The sequence below is a fragment of the Anomaloglossus baeobatrachus genome, chromosome 11 (genome assembly GCF_048569485.1).
Source record: "Anomaloglossus baeobatrachus isolate aAnoBae1 chromosome 11, aAnoBae1.hap1, whole genome shotgun sequence".
Lineage (NCBI taxonomy): Eukaryota > Metazoa > Chordata > Amphibia > Anura > Aromobatidae > Anomaloglossus > Anomaloglossus baeobatrachus.
In genome coordinates, this window is record NC_134363.1 from 130,675,462 (window position 1) to 130,700,747 (window position 25,286).

The 25,286-nt window shown below is 46.1% G+C and overlaps 1 protein-coding gene across 1 annotated transcript in view; it reads left to right on the top strand.

The window, feature by feature from the left end:
- The window catches only part of DNAJC11 (DnaJ heat shock protein family (Hsp40) member C11), a 209,611-nt gene that overhangs the window by 29,823 nt on the left and 154,502 nt on the right, over positions 1–25,286 (top strand). The gene's annotated exons all lie outside the window — the stretch shown is intronic.

The window sequence follows — 25,286 nt, forward strand, 5'->3', positions numbered from 1 at the left end:
CTCACATCCTATTCTTAAAAATATGACAGGTGCGCAATACCATTCGCTTGCATCTTAGTGTGCAATACCATTCTCTCGCTTCCTATTCATGACAGTGACAGGTGCGGGATACCATGTGCTCGCATCCTATTCTTCATAATATTACAGGTGCTCGATACCACCTTCTCACATCCTAGTGTGCAATACCTCCCACTCACATCCTATTCTTCCAAATATGATTGGTACACAATTCCATCAGCTCGCATTCTAGTGTGCAATACTATCCACTCGCATCCTATTCTTCAAAATATAACCAGTGAGCGATACCATCCGCTTGCATCTTATTCTTAAATAAATGACCGTGACAGGGGCACATTACTATGCTCTCACATTGTATTCTTCAAAATATGAAAAGTGTGCAATACCACCCTCTGGCATCCTAGTGTGCAATACCATCCACTCGCATCCTATTCTTCAAAATATGACTGGTGAGCAATACTATCCGCTCGCTTCTTATTCTTAAATATGATATGTGTGATACAATCCGCTCATACAGACTAGCCAGCAGATCATTTTGGCGGTGACGCCACTATAAAACTATCAAAGATCTTTTTAATGATTGCGTATATATTTTTCTTTTCTTCTTTGTTCTTTCACAATACAATCTAAGGAAGACCTTTGATATATAATGGCCTTTTTTAGCACACAATTTCAAACACCAAACCTTTATTATAAGTTGTTTTTATGTCACTATGACTGTATTGTGGTTCTATTCCTGAAGAAGAAGCTGGACAGTTTCGAAACGCGTTGAAATAAAAACGCATGGTCTGTACCGGTGTGTCCTGGATCTTCTTTGCAGAGGTCTTCAGCGACAACGCAGATATTCATTTCCTCTTCCTATAAGGAGCAGTATTATAGTAATTTTAAGGCTTGTTCTTTCTCAGGCCAGCTGCAGGTCTGTCTGTGGTAGCCCCTGGACATCAAATGCTATTATTGAGGTCGACTGCGAGTGACCACTTATCTTTCCCAAAAGAAGCACCAAACTTGCCTCCCAGTCTAAGGATTCGTGGTACTGAATTTGGCTGAGGGGGAGTCTTGGTGTGTCCGCTCTCCAAATAAGCCCGTAGAGTTCTAATGGTGAGACCTGTGTAACGCTCATATTCCAGTAGGGTTTATACTATAAGATTTTGGTGCTAATTGTATGTTCTTTGCCAAAAAGGTGTGGCTCACAGGGTAATAATAAAAATCAGCCTAAACATTCTCCATCCCCACAGAATCCTTTGAGTCACACTTCCTTAGTAAAGTCCATAAAAAATAGTGGTAAGTAAAAAGGCCTATATCTCCGTAACCTTTTGGTTGGATTTAGAAAAATAAAAAAAAAAAAGAATATGTAAAGGAGTAGTAGGAATCAAATAAGAGCAAAAAAACGCCAGCTGAGGGGAGAACTGGTGAAATTGCTAGAACTACATCGACACTGGAGATATGTCCTTAAATTTTGTAATGCATGATTTCAAGATTTGTTAACTACAAAACCTAATAAAAATCAGAGAAAATAAGGTGTTTTATGGTCTATTGAGGAGCGTTGTAAGCGAGAAGGAGCTGTCCAAGTGTTATTATTTATTATTATAGCGCCATTTATTCCATGGCACTTTACATGTGAAAAAGGGGTACACATAATAGGGACAAGTACAATAGTCATGAGCAATACAGGCAAAAGACTGGTACAGAAAGAGAGAGGACCCTGCCCATTAGAGCTCACAGTCTACAGGAGAGAGGACACTGCCTGCAAGGGCTCACAGTCTACAGGAGGAGAGCGGACCCTGCTCACAAGGGCTCACAGTCTACAGGAGGAGAGAGCACCCTGCTCACGAGGGCTCACAGTCTACAGGAGGAGAGAGGACCCTGCTCACGAGGGCTCACAGTCTACAGGAGGAGAGAGGACCCTGCTCACGAGGTCTCACAGTCTACAGGAGGAGAGAAGACCCTGCCCGCGAGGTCTCACAGTCTACAGGAGGAGAGAGGACCCTGCCCGCGAGGTCTCACAGTCTACAGGAGGAGAGAGGACCCTGCCCGCGAGGTCTCACAGTCTACAGGAGGAGAGAGGACCCTGCCCGCGAGGGCTCACAGTCTACAGGAGGAGAGAGGACCCTGCCTGCGAGGTCTCAGTCTACAGGAGGAGAGAGGACCCTGCCTGCGAGATCTCACAGTCTACAGGAGGAGAGAGGACCCTGCCTGTGAGGGCTCACAGTCTACAGGAGGAGAGAGGACCCTGCTCACGAGGGCTCACAGTCTACAGGAGGAGAGAGGACCCTGCCTGCGAGGGCTCACAGTCTACAGGAGGAGAGAGGACCCTGCCTGCAAGGGCTCACAGTCTACAGGAGGAGAGAGGACCCTGCCTGCGAGGGCTCACAGTCTACAGGAGGAGAGAGGACCCTGCCTGTAAGGGCTCACAGTCTACAAGAGGAGAGAGAGGACACTGCCCGCTAGGGCTCACTGTCTACAGGAAGAGAGAGGACCCTGCCCGTGAGGGCTCACAGTCTAGAAGGGGATAGGTGAGGATACAGTAGGCAAGGGTAGAGCTAGTCGTGCGGTGGTATACTGGACTGTGGGTTGCTTCAGGTTGTAGGCTTGTTGGAAGAGGTGGGTCTTGAGGTTCTTTTTGAAGCTTTTCAAGGTAGGAGAGTCTGATATGTTCTGGCAGAGAGTTCCAGAGTATGGGGGAGGCACGGGAGAAATCTTGTACGCGATTGTGGGAAGAGGAGATAAGGCAGGAGAGAAGGAAATTTTGTGAGGATTGGAGGTTACGTGCAGGTAAGTACCGGGAGACTAGGTCACAGATGTATGGAGGAGACAGGTTGTGGATGGCTTTTTGTAAATCATGTTTAGGGTTTTGAACTGGAGTCGTTGGGCAATGGGAAGCCAGTGAAAGGATTGGCAAAGCAGAGAGGCCGGGGAATTACAGGGGGACAGGTGGATTATTCGGGCAGCATAGTTTAGAATAGATTGTAGGTGTGCAAGACTGTTAGTAGGGAGGCCACAGAGCCGGAGGTTGCAGTAGTCCAGGCGGGAGATAATAAGGGCATGTACTAGGCTTTTTGCAGCTTCTTCGGAAAGGAATGTACGAATATGGGAAATAATTTTGGGTTGGAGGCGGCAGAAGTATTGGACAACCCCTTTAACTAAAAAGATATTACTGTTTCTTATTTTTATGACAACGGATAGGGCAGCGATGTGGACGTAAACTGTGTATTTATTACACATGAAATGTATTTATGCGTTTCACCGGTGAAAACCACTCTGCCAACATCCACATCACAAAACTGCTGATTTTCACGGACTCCTTAAAAAAAAAAAACCCTCAAAAAACAATCACCTGGATAGGAAGGGGTTAACACGCAGCAGACAATGATAATCCCACCCTGGAATTTGGAGCAGTGGAAATGCAAATGATCATCATTGTCTTTTCATTACTAAGTACGAGACGAAAATCTATTTAAAATAAGGATTTCATATATACGGGTTTTTTTTTTCTTTTTTTTTTTTCTCCGACATTGCTCGGAAAGCCGAATTGGTGGGAAATGGTGCTTCAAAGGCAGAATTTGTGGGAAATGATAGTGAAGTTTATGAATGTTGAAAGCAATTTCAGATCTGAAGGTATGATGAAGCTGAAAGTAATCCATTTTTATGTATTTGGCTGTACTTTCTGCTTTTTTTTCCCTTTTCGTCTTCTCTTCTCTGGAAAAGCTTGCGCGCATGAAGATAGAAGTAATGTATTTTTACAGCCGGTATCTTTTGCGTTGCTCTGATTAGAGGAAAAAGAAACAAAAGGTAGAGACGTGTCAAGAGGACGGAGCACGAGGGGAGTTGTTGGCAGCGCCGGCTGTAATAACGACCGCTTTTGTGTCGGGTTGATGAACACATCAGAGCCGATGTTGAAAAGGCCAACAAGAAATTATTCATGGGCAAAGATCAATTTTTTACCTTCTGTTTACCACTAAGAACAGAAGAACTTGATCACGTGGCCGGCAGCAACCGTGCGGTGCGGCCGAGGTGGGGCGCGAGACTACTGCAACCCGACTTCAGATGTCAATAATTGAAAGACAGGCGAGAACAAACAGCTCTGACCACTAGAGTTGTGTTCCATATTTCAAGACGCCGCTTTTTCAGCCATGATTTGCTAAGAAGCGTAGCCCAGCATCCAACAGTGATCAAGAGGTTCTCAGTATTGAGCCACCCCTGATGGGCTCGGCACTACCGTGTAACGACCGCAACCCTGAGATTGTGATGTAACGGGAACCCAAGACTATCCATTCCACTAGCGGGGGCACTAAACATTTCGAAGTTCTTTTTTTACCCTCCTTTTTTTTTTTTTAGTTCTGTTTATATTTTAACCCCTCAATGACCAAGCCTGGTAGGACCCCCATGGTATCTTTGGTTTTTGACGCTCTTTATTTTATCAGCCACAGCTATTTACATTTTTTTTTTATCTTAACACTGAGGTGGATTTAGACCTTGTTTTCTGCCTGACACATTTTTTTTTATTTTTTTTAAATATTGATGGGTCACTTGATCTGCTAACCAGGGGAAACCACCCGGTGAATGCCTGATCGAATGGAGGCAGTCACATTGCCTTTGCTTTTTATCATAATATAACAGTAATTTTAAAGGGATTGTCCAGGACTTCAACATTCATGACATCCTTTGAATAGGTCAACAATGTCTGATTGTTGGGGGTGCGACGGTCAGCTGTTCTCGGTGCTGTCGGCCAGAGCTACTCCTTTTGGTGCTGCACAACTCCGGCAATGGAATAGTGGCCATGGCTGGGCACTGCATATCTGGACCCTATTGATTCGAACAGGGGGTTGATGTACAGTACCTGGCTTCGACTATCGTTGACGGAGCTGAGCTGTGCAATTTCAAAACTGGCTCATAATATATATAGGAGGTTATGTGGGGGCTTATACGGTATATAAATGGGCTATGTGGGGGGCTCACATTGTATATAGAGAGGCTATGTGGGGGGGCTCACATTGTATATAGAGACGCTGTGTGGGGGCTCACATTGTATATAGAGGGGCTATGTGGGAGGGCTCACATTGTATATAGAGAGGCTGTGTGGGGGCTCACATTGTATATAGAGGGGCTATGTGGGGGGGCTCACATTGTATATAGAGAGGCTATGCGGGGGGGCTCACATTGTATATAGAGAGGCTATGTGGGGGGGCTCACATTGTATATAGAGAGGCTATGTGGGAGGGCTCACATTGTATATAGAGAGGCTATGTGGGAGGGCTCACATTGTATATAGAGAGGCTATATGGGGGCTCACATTGTATATAAAGAGGCTATATGGGGGCTTAATTGTATATAGAGAGGCTATGTTAGGGCTCACATTGTATATAGAGGATGTGTGGGGGGCTCACATTGTATATAGAGAGACTATGTTGGGGCTCACATTGTATATAGAGAGGCTATGTTGGGGCTCACATTGTATATAGAGAGGCTGTGTGGGGGCTCACATTGTATATAGAGAGGGGCTATGTGGGGGCTCACATTGTATATAGAGAGGGGCTATGTGGGGGCTCACATTGTGTATATATAGAGGGGCTATGTGGGGGCTCACATTGTGTATATATAGAGGGGCTATGTGGGGGCTCACATTGTGTATATATAGAGGGGCTATGTGGGGGCTCACATTGTGTATATATAGAGGGGCTATTTGGGGGCTCACATTGTGTATATATAGAGGGGCTATGTGGGGGCTCACATTGTATAGAGAGGGGCTATGTGGGGGCTCACATTGTATAGAGAGGGGCTATGTGGGGGCTCACATTGTATAGAGAGGGGCTATGTGGGGGCTCACATTGTATAGAGAGGGGCTATGTGGGGGCTCACATTGTATAGAGAGGGGCTATGTGGGGGCTCACATTGTATAGAGAGGGGCTATGTGGGGGCTCACATTGTATAGAGAGGGGCTATGTGGGGGCTCACATTGTATAGAGAGGGGCTATGTGGGGGCTCACATTGTATAGAGAGGGGCTATGTGGGGGCTCACATTGTATAGAGAGGGGCTATGTGGGGGCTCACATTGTATAGAGAGGGGCTATGTGGGGGCTCACATTGTATAGAGAGGGGCTATGTGGGGGCTCACATTGTATAGAGAGGGGCTATGTGGGGGCTCACATTGTATAGAGAGGGGCTATGTGGGGGCTCACATTGTATAGAGAGGGGCTATGTGGGGTTTCGTATATGGAGCAGCCACGTGGGAGCGCTCACAGTATATAGTGGGGCTATGTGCGGCTCACATTGTATATAGAGGGCTATGTAGGGGCTCACATTGTATATAGAAATATTATATGGGGGCTCACATTGCATATAGAAGAGTTATATTCAGGCCCACACTGAGTGTAGAGGGGCTATTTGGGGGTCATACTGTATATAGAGAGGTTATGTGGAGGACTCTGTATATAGAAAGGCTATGTGGGGGACTCATCCTGTAGATATAGAAGCTATGTGGGGGCTGTGTGTGGGGCTCATACTGTATATAGGGGGATGTCAGCATTTTTAATTCTGCTCAATAATAAGTGATACAATTAATATTAAAATAATATGTTAATATTGAGCAGAATGAATTTCAGCCTATTGGTTTGGCCTCCACACCAGTCACGGTCTCACGTGGGGCCCCTCAGGAAAATGAATTGCCCACCGCTGCTCTAGCTCCTTTGTAAGGGCTCCATGCTGAGAATCGGTGAGGTCCTTGCGATACGTCATCACTTCTAAAATCGAGAGAAAACCCATTGATATCAATTTAGTATAACATTATAGCGCCACACTGTGTGAGTTTCATTGATTTGCAGAAGTCTGTTGGCCATATTTTACTTGCCTGTATGCCTTATGTGATGCTCTGTCTTGTGTGACGGTTGCATACCCCCTACTTATATGGGAACATTTTCCCAGAATACAACCCTCTACGGCGAGCGCATGAAGTGTATACAGCTCCATAGTACAGGGCTATAGGGACACGGCTCTGACTGAAGATCTCAATATTTGGGGGATTGCGTACTAAACCCATGCCCACAGATGCTGCATAGTGGAGGAACGCCTCGTCTGGGTGTTGTGGATGTTTATGTTCTCGCATGAAGAAGCCGCCTGATGACTTGTGTTCCCATGCAATATGACATGCAGCAGCGAGCTCCTCTATTACGTGGTGTTAGCTGTCGCCTGCTGGCAGATGACACTATACATGTATTTACCATTAAATATTAAGTTACACAATAAACAGAAGCAGCGAGGCGACTCTGGGAATGCTGGGAAGTCTTTTTGTTAGGTTTTTTTATTTACTTTTTAGATTTTTGTCTGTATTTCTGTACAAGTATATGTTTCCCAGTCAGGGTTATTGAAGCACATTAAATATCTCCAGTTTAGAATTAGGATCTATTGAATTGTTTTGTAATCGTCTTGATCCATTATTTATTCAGTTTTCTGAATGTAAGATGGCTACAGGACACCACTGTCAATGGGAGGTATGTATCACAGAGGTGGATATCCTCTGTGATGTATGCCCGGATGCAAGCTCTAGTACACCTAATACTAACTTAGAGTTCTTAGGAGTAGCCGGAGAGATGGGTGGGTCTGGCTGCTCACATACACCACCGTAGGGCACAGTACATAACTTTACATGGAGACCAGCAGTCTCCTATGCTGTCTGTGTGTGGAGGTTGCTACACCTCCAAGGGGACACCTCTGTTAAGATACATGTGTGTTATCCCACAGCTGACTATATTCTTTAGTTGAACCTTTATGCCTGGGAAAGGCTCCTCTGCAGCAGATTCTGTGCACTGAAAGTAGACCAGCTGGACTTTGTAAGATAAATGGTCCCAGTCTTTACCTCTGCATGTGGCCTAATGCGGAGTAGCATTATCACAAGACATTAAAGGGGTTGTCTGAAATCATGAAAAAGCTGCAGATATGCAACAGTACGGGTAAAATTATGAAAAATATGCACAGTATTTTTCGGACTAGAAGACGCACCGGACCATAAGACGCACCCTGGTTTTAGAGGAGGAAAATAGGAAAATAAAATTTTAAGCAAAAAATGTGGTCATGACACACTGTACACACTGTTATGAGGTGAGGATCTGCTGCTGACACTATTATGGGGGTAATGTCCCCAAATTCTCTACTAAGGTACCCCATCCTGGTAATGATCCTCCTGCCTTGTATATACAGTATATGTCCCTCATCCTGGTATAGCCACCATCCTGCTATATACCGTCATCCTGGCATATGACCGCATCCTGCTATATACTGGCATATGGCCGCATCCTGCTATATACTGGCATATGGCCACATCCTGCTATATACCCCATTCTGGCATATGGCCCCATCCTGCTATATAACCCAGATGAATGAGAAGAGGATCCAGGGCACTGCTTCACACAATTATTAACCTGTTTTATAGTCCAAAACACACTGGTAGAAATCGGTGCTGCTCTGGGGTGCACATTATAGAGAAGACAATATTTCGTATGGCATGGGGCCATATGCCAGGATGGGTTATATAGCATATAGAATTGTAGAAAATGGCACTCACCAGATCTTGCTGTGCAGAAGATTATTTTATTCAAACGTGGAGGTTACATGTGTGGGGGGGCCCGGCGTGGAGGGAGTGCACGCCGGACACGTCAGACGACGGCCGTTTCACACTTACACTCAGTGCTTCTGCTGGTCACTGAGTGTAGGTGCGAAACGGCCGTCGTCTGACGTGTCCGGCATGCACTCCTTCCCCGCCGGGCCCCCCCACACATGTAACCTCCACGTTTGAATAAAATAATCTTCTGCACAGCAAGATCTGGTGAGTGCCATTTTCTACAATTCTATATGCTATATAACCCATCCTGGCATATGGCCCCATCCTGCTCATATACCCCCATCCTGCTCACATACCCCCATCCTGCTCACATACCCCCATCCTGCTCACATACCCCCATCCTGCTCATATACCCCCACCCTGCTCAAATACCCCCACCCTGTTCATATACCCCCATCCTGCTATTCTCCCCCCCCATCCTGCTATATGCCCTCATCCTGCTATACACCCCCATCCTGGTATACGGCCCGCATCCTGTGGCACATAAAAAAAAATAAACATTCATACTCGCCTTACCTCACTCCCTGCAGCATCGCTCCTCTTCCGTCTGTGTCAGCAGCAGCGCTGGAGTGTGGAGCCGGCCACGATCCCTGCAGCATTGCGATGTCCTCCTATCTGTGCCCCCGGTGGCTGCGTGTGGACATGTGCGCACAGCGATGACGTCATCGCTGTGCACACCGCTAGTCCCCACACAGCCGCCGCCGGCACAGACAGGAGGACATTGCGATGCTGCAGGGCTTCAGCGCTGAGAGATGATGGGCGGGATGATGGGCGTGCATATGAAATGAGCAGGTCCACGTGGTCACGGTAGGCCTGCTACAGCTTGTTCGTGCCGCCGATGACCCGCTCCACCGCAGCACCCTCATTCCCCGCAGCCCTACATTCAGACTATAAGACGCACCCCCCACTTTCCCCCAACATTTGGGGGGGGGGAAAGTGCGTCTTATAGTCCGAAAAATACGGTAGTCACCTTTCACTTCTAACCATCATAATTCATGGGTGATTCGTGCTAATCTCTTAAATCCAACCATGCTCCAAGTTTTGCCCAACTCTATCCTGTTGCCGTTTTACATCCATTGATACTTTGAAGGCGATCACTTTATGCTTTTGCTTTTAATGAGCTCAACATGACCACGAACTATCCTCCGACAAGTCTTCCCAGGCCTATGTAGTGGCTATGACTGCAGTAACTGAGGACCACTTTAAGGACAGGGTTACACAAGTGTATGGTTTCTCATGCAAGGGAATCAGCCTGATTATTCTAATGACACTCAGCTCAGACTCTGAAGAGAACTGTGATCCGATTCTCTCAAGTGTGAGAATCAGATCACAGGTGCAGAGAAGACAGAGAATTTAATTTCTCCATCTTCTCCATTGTGTTGATGTTTATCAGACTGCACTTGGATAAAATCCGAGTGTAGTCCGGTGTTTCACACGCACCAATAGATTTGTATGGCTGTACGCCTTCCAATATATGTTGCCAATCACACCATTCAGCGATCTGTTTGTCATGCCGAATCGGCATGACATATAAAAAGTGCTAGTGGGCAGTGTCCCATAGTATAACATTAGGACGAGTGCTATCCAACAAAACATCAGAGAGCCCTCATTCATGTGAGCAAGCCCGGACGGTGGTTCTCACATCTCTGATGACCCCTATCCTCTGTGTCCTTCACTTGGCAAACCGATGACCGCTTAGTTTATGTGCACATGAAGTCTTTTTCAGGTGGTTCTGATCAGTAAGGCTAGGTTCACATTTCCGTTGTTTTGCATCAGTCACATGCGTTGCACAACGGATGACAAGAATTGGAATTCATTGTCATGATAAAGCAGATTCCGTTGTAAAACGAGAGAGCGAGAACGATCAGCTGATCGGCTGGCTATTGTGAACGATCAGCTGATCGCTCTCAAAAGCCGACGGCCGGGAGATCAGCTAATCGCTCTCAAAAGCCGCCCGCCGGGAGATCAGCTGATCGCTCTCAAAAGCCGGCGGCCAGGAGATCAGCTGATCGCTCTCAAAAGCCGGCGGCCGGGAGATCAGCTGATCGCTCTCAAAAGCCAGTGGCCGGGAGATCAGCTGATCGCTCTCAAAAGCCGGCGGCCGGGAGATCAGCTGATCGCTCTCAAAAGCCGCCCGCCGGGAGATCAGCTGATCGCTCCCAAAAGCTGGCGGCCGGGAGATCAGCTGATTGCTCAGAGAAGCCGGCTGCCGGGTGATCAGCTGATCGCTCTCAAAAGCCGGCGGCCGGGTGATCAGCTGATTGTGCGGCCGCTGAGAGAGACATTCATTTGAATGATTAAACACAAGATTTGAGCATGCGCAGTGAAAACATAAGGATTCCGCTGCTCAAAAACGTTACATGCTGCGTTCCTGCTGCCCAACGGTCAGTCGTTCCATGACTGATCAGTCGGGCGGCAAATGCAACGCAAGTGCATCAGTCGCAATCCCCCGCTCATACAAGTCTATGGGAACAACGGAATCCGCTAAACGGATTGCATTGTTTATCAGAGCGGCGGATTGTGACTGATCCTAAACAACGAAAATGTGAACCTAGCCTAACCCACCTGAAAAAGCGCTAAATAAAATGCTCAAACCTGTGAACATATGCATTTCTATGTAAAATACTACTTGCTGTTCATATGTTCAGGTTTCCGAACACGCCAAGAACTGACCTAACCATTCTACAGGTGTTTTCCCGCTCTGATAAAGCCCTATACTTTACAGTTTTTTGAGTTTTCCCATTATAAACAGCCAGAAACCCCCAAAAAGCATTCAGGAAACGACAGTGAGGCTTCATACAAAAAAATAGGCTGACGTCACCTGAAGCATCTTATTTTGGAAATCTCAGTAGGTTCGCCCGCATGAAAAAATCCCATCATTTGCACATATCCTTATTTTGGAATACAGTCCGTCTCTTCACTGGGGTGACCGCAAACCTACAGTGCCTTGCAAAAGTAATCGCCCCCCTTGAATTTTTCAAATTTTTCTCACATTTTAGGCTTCAAACATAAAGATAAAAATTTTAATGTTATGGTGAAGAATCATCAACAAGTGGACACAATTGTGAAGTTGAACGAAATTTATTGCTTATTTTAAACCTTTTTTAAAAAATAAATAACTGAAAAGTGGGGCGTGCAATATTATTCATCCCCTTTAAGTTAATACTTTGTAGTGCCACTTTTTGATGCGATTATAGCTGCAGTCTCTTGGGGTTTGTCTCTATCAGTTTTGCACATCGAGAGACTGAAATTCTCACCCATTCTTCCTTTGTAAACAGCTGGAGCTGAGTGAGGTTGGATGGAGAGCGTTTGTGAACAGCAGTTTTCAGCTCTTTCCACAGATTCTCGATTGGATTCAGGTCTGGACTGTGACTTGGCCATTCTAACACCTGGATACGTTTATTTGTGAACCATTCCATTGTAGATTTTGCTTTATGTTTGGGATCATTGTCTTGTTGGAAGACAAATCTCTGTCCCAGTCTCAGGTCTTTTACAGACTCCAACAGGTTTCTTCAAGAATGGTCCTGTATTTGGCTCAATCCAACTTCCCATCAATTTTAACCATCTTCACTGTCCCTGCTGAAGAAAAACAGGCCCAAACCCTGATGCTGCCACCACCATGTTTGACAGTGGGGATGGTGTGTTCAGGGTGATAAGCTGTGTTGCTTTTACGCCAAAGATATCGTTTGGCATTGAGCCCAAATAGTTTGATTTTGGTTTCATCTGACCAGAGCACCTTCTTCCACATGTCTGGTGTCTCCCAGGTGGCTTGTGGCAAACTTTAAACAACACTTTTTATGGCTATCTTTGAGAAATGGCTTTCTTCTTGCCAGTCTTCCATAAGGGTCAGATTTGTGCAGTGTACGACTGATTGTTGTCCTATGGACAGACTCTCCCACCTCAGCTGTAGAGCTCTGCAGTTCATCCAGAGTGATCATGGGCCTCTTGGCTGCATCTCTGATCAGTTTTCTCCTTGTTTGAGATGAACGTTTGCATGGACGGCCGGGTCTTGGTAGATTTGCATAGTGGTATGATTCTCCTTCCATTCAATATGATCGCTTGCACAGTGCTTCTTGGGATGTTTAAAGTTTTCGAAATCTTTTTGTAACCAAATCCGGCTTTAAACTTTTCCACAACAGTATCACGGACCTGCCTGTTGTGTTCCTTGGTCTTCATGATGCTCTCTGCGCTATAAACAGATGGCTTTTATTTATCATCATCAGTCATTTAGGACAACATTGGATCATTCCGAGATCCTCAATGAACTTCTGGAGTGAGCTTGCTACACTGAAAGGAAAGGGGATTAATAATATTGCACACCCCACTTTTCAGTTATTTATTTTTTTAAAAAGTTTAAAATAAGCAATAAATTTCGTTCGACTTCACAATTGTGACCCACTTGTTGCTGATTCTTCACCTTACATTAACATTTTTATCTTTATGTTTGAAGCCTGAAATGTGGGGAAAGGCTGGAAAATTCAAGGGGGCCAAATACTTTTGCAAGGCACTGTAATAACTCAGGTGCGGCAATGGTGGGCCTTTTTCTCATACAGAAAAAATTGAGGCAAAAGTTTTGATTTCCTCTGGAAAGCTTGTAGAGTAGACGATATATTAGTGGCATGAAATAGTGAGCGTTAAGGCATTTCTTCCTGAACTATATTTTAATGGTTTAAAGACCAGGAAAGCTGCTTTCTGCAGGACTTATTTCCGCAGTTAACCAGCCGTGACACACGCAATAAATAAATTGCAGAGTTACCGTATTAACGCTCCCTTCTACATTGCCGCTTAATGCACGCTGGAAATAATGTGACGGGTACAGTTGTGTAATGCTAATTGTGCAGGATTGAGACCGATGGAGGCACCGGATTCTTTTTCTACAATCCCCTATAGAAACCCACCCTCCAGTTTTATGTAAAGTTCTACAACATTCTAACAGGTTTACAAGATCTCTTCTTGCTGTCAGTAAATGGAACCATACCTGTTGGAAAGGCTTTCACATCGGTGAACCTTATGTTCTAGGAACATTAATATGAAAATAACAATGGAGCCCATTGACTATGATTTGGTCTTTTGGGTGTCTGCCATGGTGTCCTGCATTTAATACTGGAAAAATAGCTCACATGTATTCTGATGTTATCTGAGACAAAGACCCCCATTCGATAACTGGCATCTTGAGGTGACCATGTCCTGTTTAGCCATGGCTCTTCCCAAGTGACACTGGGAATACTTGACATTGACAATTGACATTGGGATACTTGACACTGGTGTGAAAATGCCAAAAGTTGCTGAATTTCTGCAAATTGTCCCTCCAGTGAGGAAGGAGACAAACTCTAGCGCCACCTATTGGAAGTAGCAATCCTAAAAGTCAAAAGTGGCTTTTTAAACAAGTCTTAGGATTTATACCAGATCAGAATCCTAATTTGCAGATACGGTGTTTCGGGGTGATTGCCCCTCGTCAGTGCAAAGTGTGGGTATCTGATCTGGTTTATGAGAAGCTATGTGGGGACCACGGGGAAGACTTTTCTCCTTATGAAGACCTGACAAACCAGTCTGGCTGCCAGTGATTTCTGCACAAATTTTAAACTATTTTACTCCAGATTTCTGAATTTGCCCGAAACGTCTCCAACGGCAATGTAAACATAGCCTATCTCTAAAACTGGGGGAGCACTGTATCAAGCCTATGTGAGCTAATCCAGACATACATTATACCAGCACTGCATCTGTAGAAAGGTATCAGGACAGGAGAGAGTTGTGCAATCAGTGCGATATCATAGTTGCCCACAGTCCTAATTTTTTGAAAGCCATCTGGCAGAATCGGGTTTGTGCTACTTTTAAAGCCTCACCCAAAAGTGCGTGAGTGGTGAGTGTGAATCACATGCCTATTCTACCAATGGATTTGTTAAAAGGAACCTGTCACCAGATTTGGTGACTATAAATTAGGGCAACCACCAGTGGTCTCTTATATACAGCATTCTAACATGTTGTATATAAGAGCCCAGGCCGCTGTGTACAACGTAAAAATCACTTTATAATACTCACCTAAACAGTCGGTACGGTGCAGATGGGTGTCTCAAATCTCCAGGTGCGGCGCCTCCTCTGACCCATCTGCTCAGGGCAGAACAAAGTGCGCCTGCGCAGGACCTCTATGCCAGCGCATGTGCATGACGTAAGATGCGTCATTCATCCCAGCTTCAGAAGTAGGAGGGCGAAGATGACCGAAGGGGGAGGCGCCGGTCCCAGAGAATGGAGACACCCATCTGACCCATCTGAACCGTACCAACCGTTTAGGTGAGTATTATAAAGTCATTTTTACACTCTACACAGCGGCCTTGGCTCTTATATACAGCATGTTAGAATAAAGTATATAAGAGCCCGGTGGTGGTGGCTGCAGCTTATAGACCCCAAATCTGGTGACCATTTCCCTTTAATAAGGGATGTATTTACCTCCAGGAATATTGTCTACACAGTCTTCTCAAACATTTTTTACAGGAGCCTCCTCTTATTGATAAATGTCATGTATGAGCCCCATCTGCTGCGGAACTTCATACTCAAATTAAAAAAATATCAATTTTACTTTTTTTTTTTTTTTCAGCCTCTTAAACTTAATACAACATTAATGAATATTTAAACTTTTCTTTTTTTATTGAATTACCCTGCAGGCATTGCAATGATATGATTTTTTTGTATAATACTTTGTCTTATTTTGACCTCCTTCTTCCAAACACCTTGCTGCTGTGCTGTTTCTCATGGCCCATTCATGCTCCTTTAGAGGATGCTTTCAACTGCTGCTCAGCCAAGATCCACACTTTGTTTGTAAACATTGGCTATGTGCGCACTAGAAAAGTAATTTTTCTCAAGAAAATTTCTTGAGAAACTTCTGGGAGTTAAAGATTACCGCACCTGCAGTAAAAAACCGCGGCAAAACCGTGGGAAAAACGCATGCGTTTTTGCCTCGGTTTTTCTGCAGGTTGGTCCCTGCGGTTTTTTTATGCTGAACTGAAATAAATAATATAGATAATTGATAATTGATAGACAGATAATGGATAGAGGGAAAGATGGATAGATTAATAGATAGATGAGAAAGACATATATAATGTCCCACCCCCCTGCATATTCTAAGCTGGCACCCTTTAGTGACTTTCATGTGGCACTAAAAAGTGCCTAGCCTTGTATTTAGCCAAAAAAATAATTAAAAAAAAAAAAAAAATGACGTGAGGTCCCCCCATCTTTTGTAGCCAGCTAGGGTAAAGCAGACGGCTGCAGCCTGCAGACCACAGCTGGCAGCTTCACCTTGGCTGGTAATCCAAAACAGAGGGCACCGCACGCTGTTATTTTACATTTAAATAAATAATTTAAAACAAACGTGGGGTCCCCCCATATTGGATCACCAGCCAAGGTAAAGCAGACAGCTGAGGTCTGATATTCTCAGACTAGGGAGGTCCACTGTTATTGGACACTCCCCAGCCTAAAAATAGCAGGCCGCAGCCGCCCCAGAAGTGGGACATCCATTAGACGTGCCAATCCTGGCGCTTCGCCCCAACTCATCCCGTTGCCCTGGTGCCTGTGGCAAACGGGGTAATATATGGGGTTGATGCCACATGTGTAATGTCACCTGGCATCAGGCCCTGGGGTTAGTGATGTAACGCGTCTATGAGATACCTGACATCACCAACCCAGTCAGTAAGAAATAAAAAATAGACAACAAAAAAAGTTTTATTTGAAAAAACACTCCCCACATTCCCTCTTTCATCAATTTATTGACAAGAGCAATCAAATCCAGGTCTGGCGTAATCCAATAAGGGGGGGTCCCACGACGATCCATATCATAGTCACTGTCCCAGTAAATGAAGAACAGAAGGTTCCCCATTGGCTGGGAGAGCAATGCAGTGACCTGAGCTAACATCAATAGCCCAGGTCACTGCAGGGGATGACGAGTGCTGCTGTCAGGAGGATAGATGAGATCATTACCTGCTGTGATGATCTCCTGCAGTCCTGCCATCAGTGCTGTCACTGCCTTCTATGCCCGCCGCGTTGTCACCAGTATCGCGAGAGCCCGTGACGTCACCTCTAGTGACAGTCTCGGGCCGCGGGCATAGACGGCAGTGACAGCGGTGACGTCAGGAGGCAGGAGATCGTCACAACAGGTAATGATCTCATCTCACCTCCTGACAGCAGCGCTCGGCATCCCCGCGGCTGCACGCACTGCTGTGTGTCAGTGTCTGCCTGCGCTGCAGGGTGACAAGCTGCCGATACTGCGGGCAGACACTGACACTGCTGTGCGTGCAGCTGCGGGGCCGGAGCGGGACACAGACTGCACGGGCACCTGGAGGTCACACGGAAACGCTTCTGTGCGGCGTCCAGGGAGTGTGATGTCTGTGTTTACTCTGCTCCGCTTCCTCTTCTGTCATAATGACAGCACTTCCTGCAAAACCGCAGGCAGCGATGAGCATTACCGCAGGTAAACCTGGGGGTATACCGCACATCATTTGCTACCTGTGGTATACCCCCGGTATTTCGCGATTACATTACAGTGAATGGAGTGAAATACCGGGGGTATACCGCAGGTACCTGCGGAAAAGAAGTGACATGCACATTTTCTCAAGACATTTTCTCAAGAAAATCTTCACAAAGAATTTTCTTGAGAAAAAAACGCAGCGTGCGCACAGCTATTTTTTTTTTCCCATAGGTTTTGCTGGGAAATGTCTGCAGAAAGATTTCAAACATTTCTCAAGAAATTTCCGCAGCAAAACCGCGGGTAAAACGGCCTAGTGCGCACATAGCCTTAGTCTGGGAATTTCCCTGTCTTGAATATGGGAGTGGAGAGCTGAGAAGCTCATGCAGGGAAAGTCCCATACATAGTGTATGGCTCTTACTGAGCAGCAGTTGAAAGGATCTTCTAAAGATCTATAAGCTGGGCATTGGTACAGCCCTGCAGCACAGTTTTTGGGAGAGAAGGAAGCATAATAAGATAGCAAATGTTCATAATTTTGCAATACATTGAATAAATAAGTGCAGAGTTAGTCAATTATGTTATTAAACCAGTATTTGTGTCTGATAGATAAAGTATTGTGCAATATATGATTTTTTTTTTCAATGAAATCTGCTCGGCCTCATCAACAAATAGGTGGCATCTCAGTGGTGAGGCCAGCCTCGCAGTTTGAGAAGCATCGGCCTATATAATAAATGTAAATAATGGAGCATATACAGCTCCACAGTACAGAGCCATGAGGAAGACTGCGGAGTTTGTATGCACACGGCTCGGTCTGGGGATTTGGATAATTTGGGGGATTGCTTTGTAAACCTATTCCCAGAGATGCTGCGGGGTAGAGGAACGAGGCGTCTGGGTGCTGTGGAGGTTTATGTTCTTCTTGGAGAAGCCGCCTGATGACTTGTGTTCCCATGCAATATGTAATATGACATGCAGCGGCGGGCTCCTGTATTATGTGGAGTTAGCGCTCGCCCGCTGGCGGATGACACTATACATGTATTTACCATTAAATATTAAAGTAGACAATAAGCTGAAGTAGCGAGGTGGATATGAGAATGCCGGGAAGTTTTTTGTTTGTTTTTTTTTTTTTCTTTCATAAATGATTGCGGTTCAGGATAAAGGATCTGCTGTAGTCATGTTTATTTTATTTTTACTTTTTTGTGTGTCTTATCTGGGTTACATAATAGTTAAAGACCGCTCCTAGTCACACACTACCCACGTAAAGTGCTGTGAAAGCCGCAGGATTTGTACACATTTGTATGTCATGGTGATCATGTGGGTACAGGAGCGGTGCTCACACCATCGCCTCAAAGTGATAGCCAAGCTCCAGCTTTCACAGTCAGACACAGTGTCTGCACCAACATTGGCTGTTCTACTCCTCAATTGCGATCACGACATTTAAGTGGCTGGAAGAGAGTGTCCTCCATCTCCCACCCGATCAGGAACCCCACAATGTGATCACGGCTTCCTGATGGTAGTCATGGCAACCCGAGATCAAATAATTAACTTCGGGTCTGCCAGCTACAGTGGCCTGTTAGACCATGTCAATAGCATGGTCTAAAAGGTCTTCTGTCAGTGTCTCACTAACATATGTAATACATTTCAATGTTTGTGCCCTGCAGACCATTGCAGCAGTGATCAGATATTAAAAGTTAAAATTACATTTAGAAGCGAAGTAAAAATATTTATTTATTTATTTATTTTTGAGGACCAAAATAAAGAATTAAACAATTAGAAACAAACTATATATATATATATATATATATATATATATATATATATATATATATATCAGTGCCTACAAGTAGTATTCAACCCCCTGCAGATTTAGCAGGTTTGATAAGATGCAAATAAGTTAGAGCCTGCAAACTTCAAACAAGAGCAGGATTTATTAACAGATGCATAAATCTTACAAACCAACAAGTTATGTTGCTCAGTTAAATTTTAATACATTTTCAACATAAAAGTGTGGGTCAATTATTATTCAACCCCTAGGTTTAATATTTTGTGGAATAACCCTTGTTTGCAATTACAGCTAATAATCGTCTTTTATAAGACCTGATCAGGCCGGCACAGGTCTCTGGAGTTATCTTGGCCCACTCCTCCATGCAGATCTTCTCCAAGTTATCTAGGTTCTTTGGGTGTCTCATGTGGACTTTAATCTTGAGCTCCTTCCACAAGTTTTCAATTGGGTTAAGGTCAGGAGACTGACTAGGCCACTGCAACACCTTGATTTTTTCCCTCTTGAACCAGGCCTTGGTTTTCTTGGCTGTGTGCTTTGGGTCGTTGTCTTGTTGGAAGATGAAATGACGACCCATCTTAAGATCCTTCATTGAGGAGCAGAGGTTCTTGGCCAAAATCTCCAGGTAGGCCGTGCTATCCATCTTCCCATGGATGCAGACCAGATGGCCAGGCCCCTTGGCTGAGAAACAGCCCCACAGCATGATGCTGCCACCACCATGCTTGACTGTAGGGATGGTATTCTTGGGGTCGTATGCAGTGCCATCCAGTCTCCAAACTTCACGTGTGTGGTTGGCACCAAAGATCTCGATCTTGGTCTCATCAGACCAGAGAACCTTGAACCAGTCTGTCTCAGAGTCCTCCAAGTGATCATGAGCAAACTGTAGACGAGCCTTGACATGACGCTTTGAAAGTAAAGGTACCTTACGGGCTCGTCTGGAGCGGAGACCATTGCGGTGGAGTACGTTACTTATGGTATTGACTGAAACCAATGTCCCCACTGCCATGAGATCTTCCCGGAGCTCCTTCCTTGTGGTCCTTGGGTTAGCCTTGACTCTTCGGACAAGCCTGGCCTCGGCACGGGTGGAAACTTTCAAAGGCTGTCCAGGCCGTGGAAGGCTAACAGTAGTTCCATAAGCCTTCCACTTCCGGATGATGCTCCCAACAGTGGAGACAGGTAGGCCCAACTCCTTGGAAAGGGTTTTGTACCCCTTGCCAGCCTTGTGACCCTCCCAGGTCTTTTCTCTGATGGCCTTGGAATGCTCCTTTGTCTTTCCCATGTTGACCATGTATGAGTGCTGTTCACAAGTTTGGGGAGGGTCTTAATTAGTCAGAAAAGGCTGGAAAAAGACATAATTAATCCAAACATGTGAAGCTCATTGTTCTTTGTGCCTGAAATACTTCTTAATACTTTAGGGGAACCAAACAGAATTCTGGTGGTTTGAGGGGTTGAATAATAAATGACCCTCTGAATAAACTTTTCACAATTTTAAAAAAAAAATAAAAAAAGAAATAACATTCTTTTTTGCTGCAGTGCATTTCACACTTCCAGGCTGATCTACAGTCCAAATGTCACAATGCCAAGTTAATTCCAAATGTGTAAACCTGCTAAATCTGCAGGGGGTTGAATACGACTTGTAGGCACTGTATATATATATATATATATATATATATATATATATATATATATATATATATATATATATATATATATATATATATATATGTATATGTTTATATATATAATATATAACCGTATTTTTCAAACTATAAGACGCACTTTTGTGCGGGAAAGTGGGGGGTGCATCTTATAGTCTGAATGTAGAGCTGCGGGGAATGAGGGTGCTGCGGTGGAGCGGGTCATCTGGGGCATGATCAGGCTGTGGCAACGCCTGCCGTGACCACGTGGGCCCGCTCATTACATATGCACGCCCATCCTCCCGCCCATCTCTCAGCGCTGAAGCCGGCGCTGACAGGTGGGCGGGATGATGGGCGGGGTATGCGCGCTTACTAAATAGCCAGCCGCATGATCACCCATGGCAACTACAGCCTGGAGTGATCATGTGCGGCTGTATTCACTGCCCTCCGTGCATCATCATCAGCGCAGGGTGCAGTGAATCAGTATACTCACCGTTCCCCTGCAGCACCGCAATCTCCTCCCGTCTGTGCCGGTTGCGGCTGTGTGGAGGCTAGCGGTGCTCACAGCGATGACGTCATCACTGTGCGCACGTGTCCACACACAGCCGCGGCCGGCACAGACAGGAGGAGATCTTGATGCTGCAGGAATCGTGGCCGGCTCCACACAGCGCTGCCGGCACAGATAGGAGGAGGAGCGATGCTGCGTGGAGCAAGGAGAGGGGCGTATAAACATATTTTGTTTTTTTTGTGTGCCACAGGATGCAGGACATATAGCAGGATGCAGGACATATAGCAGGATGCAGGACATATAGCAGGATGCAGGACATATAGCAGGATGCAGGACATATAGCAGGATGCAGGACATATAGCAGGATGCAGGACATATAGCAGGATGCAGGACATATAGCAGGATGCAGGACATATAGCAGGATGGGGGTATATGAACAGGATGGGGGTATATGAGCAGGATGATGGCATATGAGCAGGATGATGGCGTATATAGCAGGATGATGGGGGTATATAGCAGGATGGGAGCACATACCAGGATGGGGGAATATAGCAGGATGTGGCCATATGCCATAATGGGGTATATAGCAGGACAGGATGCGGCCATATGCCATGATGGGGTATATAAAAGGACGCCGCCATATACCAGGATGGGGGTGTATAGCAGGATGCGGCCATATGCCAGGATGGGGTATATGGCATGATGCGGCCATATACCAGGATGAGGTATATAGCAGGATGGGAACACATACCAGGATGGCAGTATATAGCAAGATGGGGCTATACCGGGATGAGGGACATATACACATATATATATATATATATAATATACATATATATATATATATATATATATATATATATACATATATATATATATATATATATATATATATATATATATATATATATATATATATATATATATATATATATATATATATATATATATATATATATATATATATATATATATATATATATATATATATATACATATATATATATATACACACACACACACAAGGCAGGAGGATCATTACCAGGATGGAGTATTATTAGTATATTATAAAGACAATAAAATATTATTTATTTTAGCTTCTTAACAAAAAAATATAGATTTTAAAAATGGTACTTGTTTTCTATTTATCTCTGCCCCTCTGGCTCTATGATGTCAGTTCTGTCAATCAAAGAAGAGAGGAGGGTGGAGATAGAAGGGTCACAGGTCGTTGTGAAGGGGCACTTAACTGATTAACCCTGCCATGTTGCACGGAATTTGTACTTGGTTTGAAGAGTCATTCTGTGCTAACAGAGTCCCTTTAAAGAAAGACTGTAAGTGTTCAAACCAAGCTCTAGTGCTCTGTATATCATGATGGAGCCAAATGGTTCACTGCACCCCATCCCACCTTCTTGTGCTGCATCTGACCGCTCTGGTTTTACAGGATCCAGGGAAGTGCAGAGATGTAGGTGGGTAGGTGAACTAAACTTGTTGGCCATGCCAAGGGTGCACCGATCACCAGTGCTTGTTTTGTCCAGTCATTTTGTTTTTTCAGAGCCTCCCTTAAAGGAAATATCAAGATTCTAACTAGGTGACCTGGGAGGAAAATGCCATACAGAATGATAAAAAAGAAGTTCCTATTAAGTTTTTTTTCAGCTAAGATCCTGGGATACAATATCGTCCCAATTATCTGTCGTTGTCCGGGATGTACAGCCGCCATAATGCAAAGCTGATCTCTTATAGTCTGATTATTAAACAATGTGAAGTCTCCGTGTGAAACCTCTGGGCTCAGATGGCTGTGATGACACGGCTCTGGACTCTCATCAGTATCAATAGTTCAAAATAAATTGAAACATAAATACTTATATTGGCAAATAAAAAAAGGTCAGATAAAGCCGCCCGGTTCTCTGATCACACACAGTGTGCTCTGTCCGCCGCTCCCGGCTTTTATTCCGCTATAAATTCCCTCCGCTTTCAATGCACAAAGTCGTAAGGGTTATGGAGTTAAGATGAGTAACTTGATTCTCGCCCAGATAAGATACATTTTGTTTTTTACAGACAGTAATATGTTGTATCACATCTGACACAAGACTCCTGCAAGGAGGGGACACGGTTCATATAGCAACAGCTTTAACCTATAAGGAAGATGGTGGGGGGCTGCGGCGGCCATAATACTGGTGACCTGCGGTATTTGGACAGCAGAGTAACCGGAGAGGTCATTAAAATCCCCCTCCTGGTCACAGTCTGGCGATACAACCCTTACATCTGATGTGTCAGTGTGATGTTGGCACAAGTTCCTGGACTATGGAAGGAAACATGCACTTAAAATTTTACTGTCAATGAATGCCGAGATTTTATTGCCACTTGGGTGATGGAAAAAAGTTGCGTTGTTTGTGTTATGAGCTCTGCCTGGATGAAATGTTGAATGAGGCTAACACTGTTAGAGAAAAGGGAAATCCGGGGGACCGCCACTCTTATTTTTCGGCTGTGTCTCGTGTTGGACATTGTCATTCACCTAAATCCTGCACAGCCCAAGGGCAAGAGTGGCACTATTTTTGGTGGGGGAGCAGGCCCTTGTCAGGACATATGAGCTTCTTAGAGGGACGTTCTGTCCTTGGCACAGCCAACCAGTGTCTTGGGCCACCAAACCAGTGTCTTGAGCCACCAGCCGTTGCCTTGGGCCGCTAGCCAGTGCCTTGGGCGGCTAGCCAGTGCCTTGGGCCGTTAGCCGTTGCCTTGGGCCGTTAGCCGTTGCCTTGGGCCGTTAGCCGTTGCCTTGGGCCGTTAGCCGGTGCCTTGGGCCGCTAGCCGGTGCCTTGGGCCGCTAGCCGATGCCTTGGGTAGCCACCCGGTGACTTGAACCGCCAGCCGGTGACTTTGGCCACCATCCGGTGCCTTGGGCTGCCAGCCAGTTACTTTGGCCGCCAGCCGGTTACTTTGGCCGCCAGCCGGTGCCTTGGGCCGCCAGCCGGTGCCTTGGGCCGCCAGCCGGTGCCTTGGGCCGCCAGCCGGTGCCTTGGGCCGCCAGCCGGTGCCTTGGGCCGCTAGCCGATGCCTTGGGTAGCCACCCGGTGACTTTGGCCACCATCCGGTGCCTTGGGCTGCCAGCCGGTTACTTTGGCCGCCAGCCGGTTACTTTAACCGCCAGCCGGTGCCTTGGGCCGCCAGCCGGTGCCTTGGGCCGCCAGCCGGTGCCTTGGGCCGCCAGCCGGTGCCTTGGGCCGCTAGCCGGTGCCTTGGGCCGCTAGCCGGTGCCTTGGGCCGCTAGCCGATGCCTTGGGTAGCCACCCGGTGACTTTGGCCACCATCCGGTGCCTTGGGCTGCCAGCCGGTTACTTTAACCGCCAGCCGGTGCCTTGGGCCGCCAGCCGGTGCCTTGGGCCGCCAGCCGGTGCCTTGGGCCGCCAGCCGGTGCCTTGGGCCGCCAGCCGGTGCCTTGGGCCGCTAGCCGATGCCTTGGGTAGCCACCCGGTGACTTTGGCCACCATCCGGTGCCTTGGGCTGCCAGCCGGTTACTTTGGCCGCCAGCCGGTTACTTTAACCGCCAGCCGGTGCCTTGGGCCGCCAGCCGGTGCCTTGGGCCGCCAGCCGGTGCCTTGGGCCGCCAGCCGGTGCCTTGGGCCGCCAGCCGGTGCCTTGGGCCGCTAGCCGGTGCCTTGGGCCGCTAGCCGATGCCTTGGGTAGCCACCCGGTGACTTTGGCCACCATCCGGTGCCTTGGGCTGCCAGCCGGTTACTTTGGCCGCCAGCCGGTTACTTTAACCGCCAGCCGGTGCCTTGGGCCGCCAGCCGGTGCCTTGGGACGCCAGCCGGTGCCTTGGGACGCCTGCCGGTGCTTTGGGCCGCCTGCCGGTGCCTTGGGCCGCCAACTAGTGTCCAGAATAACTCTTGATTTGGAGGACTTGACCTTGTATCAGCCCAACATCACTAATCCAAGTTTCATCATCCATTTCCGGACCAGCAACGTAATTACTGACGTAAAGGCAACAGCCACATCGGCATATACATAAGGCTGTTGATTTTTGGTTTCGTAGATCCGTGGCTGATCAGGAAAACGCTGCGGTCCTACACAGATTTTAAAATTTGGATATTTTGAATGAATGCAATGCAATAGCACGTCTTCTTCACTGATTACCAGCAGGTACTAAGTGTCGGGCTTCTCCAGATGGGACACCCCTGTTAATAAGCACTGTATGACTAAAGGAATGGCAAAGAAATATTAAAAAATAAAGCATTGTAAAAAAAAAGTTAAACTTTATAAGTGTATAAAAAAAAACCCCAAGTCTT